Source organism: Vipera berus (genome assembly GCF_964194415.1).
Source record: "Vipera berus genome assembly, chromosome: 1".
NCBI classification, from domain to species: domain Eukaryota; kingdom Metazoa; phylum Chordata; class Lepidosauria; order Squamata; family Viperidae; genus Vipera; species Vipera berus.
The window spans coordinates 189,880,702-189,886,936 of NC_138202.1; positions in this window are offsets into that span (position 1 = coordinate 189,880,702).

The window sequence follows — 6,235 nt, forward strand, 5'->3', positions numbered from 1 at the left end:
ACAAAGAAAAAAAATATCATTTCTATCATTTTTATTCTTTTTGCTTTTTATTTTTGCTTCCATATTTTCAAATGTTTTAAAGAATTTGTAAACCACACAGAATTGCTGAGCACTGAGTGGCATATATATGTTATTAATAATAGAAATAATAAAGAAAAAAGTCTGGATTGGAGATTATGAAAATTGCTCATGGAGAAAGGGGATTTTTTGCAGCTATCCATATTCTATTCATACTACTATTACTTTGTGCTGTAAAAGAATAACTAGGAGTGAGTCCTGCAGGGGAAAGGCGACACTGGGGGAAATTGCTCTACTGGCAAGCCATTGACAGACGCCAAGATTCCACGTACAAGGATTTTTCAGCTCATAAAAGATCTCTACAACTGTACTTAAGATACACATTTGCCTGTTCTTATAGAAAGTTCCCTTGGTATAGAATTTGAACAGAAATCAAAGTATATTCAGGCTAGAATTGATTAGTAGGACAAAGAGCAATCAGTGATACTGTATGAATTTTATTCATTGTTGAGTTATATAAGTGGTAGAGAATGCCAACTTATTTATTCAGGTGAAAAAAATAATTGAACCTAGTGGGTTACTCATTGACAAAAACTGAGTAATGAAAAAAATAGTTTAATCACAAGTGCTTTATAAACACACTGTGTGTTCATTTCTGTATCAAGATGAAAAACAAGTAAAATGGTTGCTATGGGAAATTATGAGCTGAAGCTGCTTCTCCAGAGCAGCCTGAGACACAAAAACAAGAACCAGGCAATCCCACTTCCGTTCTATGATGGGAGAGATGATGCTGCCCTCCAATGTCCTCAGAAGCAACCCCTGCCCTCCTCATCTCTCCCACTGGAGATGGAAGCCTCATACCAGCTGGTGAAGAGTTTCTTCCTGCAGGTTCTCCAAGGAAGAGCATGGGTTTTTTTAATCTATGTACAAAGACTCACTGTCCTTTTCAACTTTTGGAAAGCAAAGGCCTCCAAACAAGGGTCAGGTAACATTAGTCAACTGAAATAGTATGATCCAAGCAGCTTTTTATAGAATTATGAAAGAATACACTTATAAAAGAGAAAGTATCATGAAGAGACCAGGTAATCAGGATAAGAATCAAGAATCAGAATAGAACTGGAAGGGATCTTGGTGGTCTTTTAATCCAGCCCCCTGCTCAAGCAGGAGACCCTATACCATTTCAGACAAGTGACGGTCCAGTCTCTTCTTAAAAACTTCAAATGATGAAGCACCCACAACATCTGAAGGCAAGCTGTTCCACTGTTTGATTGTCCTCACTGTTAGGAAGTTTCTCCTTAATTCCAGCTTGCTTCTCTGGTCAGTTTCCATCCATTATTTCTTATCCTGCCCTCTGGTGCTTTGGAAAATAAATTGACCCCCTCCTCTTTGTGGCAGCCTCTCAAATACTGGAATACTGCTATCATGGCCCCCCTAGTCCTTTTTTTCTCTAGACTGGCCATTCCCAAATCCTTCAACCATTCTTCATATCTTTTAGTCTCCATGCCTTTAATCATCTTAGTTGCTCTTCTCTGCACTTTTTCCAAAGTCTCAACATCTTTTTTGTAATGTGGTGACCAAAACTGGATGCAGTATTCCACGTATGGTCATACTAAGGATTTATTAAGTGGTATTAATACTTCAAGGTACACGGTGGCTCAGTGGGTTAGGACGCTGAGCATGTCAATCAGATGATTGGCAGTTTGGCGGGTCGAATCCCGAGTGCCACGTAGCAGAGTGAGCGCCTGTTACTCATCCCAGCTTCTGCCAACCTAGCAGTTCGAAAGCATGTAAAAATGCAAGTAGAAAAATAGGGACCACTACAGTGGGAAGGTAACAGCGTTCCATGCACCTTTGGCGTCTAGTCATGCCGGCCACATGACCACGAAGAAGTCCTCGGACAAGTGCTGGCTCTTCGGCTTTGAAACAGAGATGAGCACCGGCCCCTAAAGTCGGAAACGACTAGCACGCATGTGTGGGGGAACCTTTACCTTTACCCTTTTATTAATACTTCATGTGATTTTGATTCTATGCCTCTGTTTATATAACCAAATATTGTATTAGCTTTTTTGGCTGCTGCCACAGACTACTCGCTCATGTTTAAGTGATCGTCCTCTAGGACTTCAATGTCCTTCTCACAGTTATGTTTTTGAATCAGATTTTGCCAAATCTGTAATCCTTTGGTTTTTCCTGCCCAGGTGTAAAACCTTTCTTTTTTCCATACTAATTTCATTTTTTCAGATAAGGCCCAAGCTCTTGGATCCTGAACTTGTCTTCTGCAGTGTTGGCTGTTTCTGCCAGCTTAGTCATCTGCAAATTTGATGAGTTCTCCTATTCCCTCATCTAAGTCATTCATTGATATTGAAGAGTACTGGGCCTAAGACAGAACCTTATGGTATCCCACTACTTACTTCCCTCCTACTTTGTCAAATGCCTTGCTGAAGTCTAAATATACTATGTACACAGCATTTTGCTGATCTACTAATTTAGTCACTTTGCCAAAGAATGAAATAAGAATTGGTTTGGCATGATCTGTTTTTAACAAACCCATATTGGCTACTAGTTATAATGTTATTTGTTTCTAGATGTTCACAGATGTTTTTAAAATATTTTCCAAAGTATCTTCCCAAGTATTGATGTTAGGCTGATTGGTCTGTAGTTTTCTGGGTCTGTTTCCCCCCCTTTTTTGAATATGTGAACTACATCAGCTCTTTTCAAATCCTCTGATAGTTCCCCAGTGCTCCAAGATTTTTTAAAGATACAATACAATGGTCCCGCGATAACATCTGCCAGCTCCTTCAGAACTCTAGGATGTAATCCATCAGATCCAGGTGGTTTATATTTATAGGTGTTCACTTACCATTTTCTTGTGTATTTTAATTTTTATTTCTAGTCTTTTACAGTTGTGCTTTTGGTAGGTTGGGCTACAGTTTCTTTTTGTGTATAGACTGATGCAAATAATGAGTTAAGCAGCTCTTCTTTCTCTCTACTACCTGTTACTTCCTTGCCATCTTCTCTCTTTAGTGGGCCAACTGCTTATTTGACTTTTTTGTTATTTATATGTTGAAAGAGATTTTTCTTATTATCTTTGATTTTTGTTGCAAGTCTTTGTTCATTCTGAGCCTTTGCTTTCTTGACTTCATCTTTGCAGATTCAGGCTATCTGCTGATATTCTGCCTTAGTTATGTGTCCCTCTTTCCATTTTTTGTATTTATCCTTTTTGTCTTTCAGTTTGTCAGAGAGATCTTTGTGCAACCATGCTGGTTTCTTCTTGGATTTCTTGTTTTTCTTTTTAGTGGTATTGTGTTGGACTGGGCTTTTATGATTATATTTTTCAGTGTTTCCCACGCTTCTTGAGTTATTTTCCCCTTTTAGGATTTTTATCCATAAAATTTTGCTTAGGCTGTCTCTAAGTTTGTTAAAATCAGCTCTTTTAAAATTTAAGACACTGGTTGGATTATATGCTATTGCTTGTTTTTGCATTATACTGAATTCCAGTATGATGTGATCACTTTCGTCCAAGGTTCCGGCAACTTCAACTGCCTCTATCACTTCTTCTCTATTAGTAAGAATTAGGTCTAGTATAGCTTTTCCTCTAGTTTCTTCCTCTACCTTTTGGATGACAAAGTTGTCAGCTAAGTTGGTTAGGAATCTGTTTGATCTCCCACCTGCTGCAGAGTTTATCTTCCAGTTAATATCAGGGTAGTTTAAAGTCTCCCATTACTACTGTGGTATGTTTCCTACATACATTTGTTAATTGATTAGCAAAGAGTTCATCTATTTCTTCTGCTTGGTTGGGTGGCCTGCATTATGCACCTATTGTAATGTCATGTTTTCCCTTTTATATTGACCCTTATGGATTCTAGGTGGTTTTCATCCTTGGTTTTGTGAATTTCTGTAAAGATGTAGTGATCTTTTATATATAATGCAACTCCACCTCCTCTTTTGTTAGGTCTGTTTCTTTTGAATAGTTTGTATCCTTCCATCACTACATTCCAGTCACGAGTTTCATCCCACCAAGTTTAAGTAATGGCAACCGTATTGTATCATATCTGCCTTCATGTACTAATATTTCAAATTCACCGTTTGTTCCCTAAACTTTGAGCGTTATTTGTGTCCTTTACTGGTCTTGGTTATGTTTCTTATATCTCCCACTTTGTAACTGGGATTTACATTCTTTCCAATACTCTCCATTTCATTAAGTTTTTATTTTTTATTTTTTTTTCTCTTTAGTCCTTTCCTCCTTATGTGATTGGTTATCTAGTGTTTTTTGCTTGGAATTAGGTTCTATAGGTCTTGCGGTTTGGCCCCTCTCCCCCCTCAATTTTAGTTTGAAGTCCTTTTGATAAGATGAGCCAGTCGTTTTCTGAATACATTGTTTCCAGTTCTTGTGAGGTGCAGTCCATCCCTTGCCAGTAGCCCTTGATCTAGGTCAGGGGTCAGCAACCTGAAACAGTGAAAGAGCCATTCGGAACCGGTTCCCTCACAAAAGGAAAAACTGGGAGCTGCAAAAAATGTGTGCACATGCACGTACATGCGCGCATGCGCAGAACAGGGTTTGAAGAGTGGAGCCAAGGCGAGATATGCACCTACCCTGCATATTTGAATTGATTGGTTGAACTTTTTTAGTCCCACTTTTTTTTGGGGGGGACTGCACATGGCAGAGGACTGGGAGCCGCAGGAGTCGGCTGAAAGAGCGGCATGCGGCTCCGGAGCCACGGGTTGCAGACCTGTGATCTAGGTAATGCAGACCATGGCTAGGAAGATGAAGTTCTGTTGACGACACCAGTTTTTAAGCCAGTGGTTCGTTTGTAAAATCCTTTGCTCTCTCATTGGATGTTGGCCTTTTGTTGGATACCACTTGGATAAAAATACCACTTGTGCTCCTAAGTGTTTAACTTTCTTCCCTAGATGTTTGTAATCTCATAATTGTTTTCAGATTCATTGTTGTGTCATTGGTCCCCACATGTAGGAGAAGAAAGGGGTTGATTATTTTACTAAGGTACTCAGTTACATCTTTGATTTTTGCTCCAGGGAGACTATATACCTCCCTAGGTTGACTGCCTGGTCTGCAGATTATAGTGTCTGTTCCTCTAAGAACTGAATCTCCTATCACCAATATTCACTTTTTTTTTCTAGGGAAGTCTGGAATACTGGGTTGGGCCTCCTTTTTTAGAAACCATTGATGGATGCTCTTTTGTGAGTCTCTGTATATTTTCTTCCAGGGGAAAGCTATGAAGCAATTGTTCAGTTCCAGAGGGGCTTCATTGGAGTGGGCTAGGGTAGACAGTAGGGGCTTTGCTCTTGGTTGTTTTCTTCTAAGAGTGACATGCTTCCATCAGTCTTGCTCTTTAGGTACATAAGAATAAATGCAGTACACCTTTCCATGGTCATAATGCCACAGCAGTAGTATATACTGTGTTTCCAGATTTTAATTTTGGAGAATGTCTTACCTTAGGACCACCACAGCCAGGCCTCCCACACCCCGACATCTGTCAAGCCACTACTTGACTTCTTCTGTGGCCGCTTGCCGCCACTTGCAACTGGACGCCATGTGGTGCATTGCACCATTAATGCTCCTCCTGGCAGGATGCCTCATGGTGCTTTGCGCCATTTCCGCTCTTCCTGGCAGGACGCTACATGGTGCTTTACATCATTTCTGCTGCTCGTAGCAGGACACTGCATGGCTCTTTGGGCCATTTCCACAGCAGAAGTGGCCCAAAGTGCCACATTGCCTGCCACAAGCAACAAAAGTGGCCCAAAGTGCAGGAGCAATGGAAGTAGCCCAAAGCGCACGAGCAGCGGAAGAATCTTGAAGTGGTGCGCAAGCAGCAGAAGTAGCCTGAAGTGCACAAGCAGCAGAAACGCCTAAAGCACCATGCAGTGTCCTGCTGGGAGGAGCGGCAGCAGCGCAATGCGCCACATGGCATCTGGCCGCAAGTGGCAGCAAGCGGCTGCAGAAGAAGTCAAGTAGCAGCGCAACATGTGTTGAGGTGTGGGAGGCCTAGCTGTGGTGGTCCTACCAGTAAGGTAAGCAGGTGTGGGGCAGGTTGGACAGCTTCACCCCCTATCCCCATCCTAGCTTGATTTTTAGGAGTGCTCCTCACCTCAAAACTAGGGCTTAGTTTTAGAGTAGGGCTTATATTTGGCCCACCCACCCCCCCAAAATCAAGCTAGGGCTTACTATCGGGCTGGGTCTAACTTTCGGGTAAACATGGTA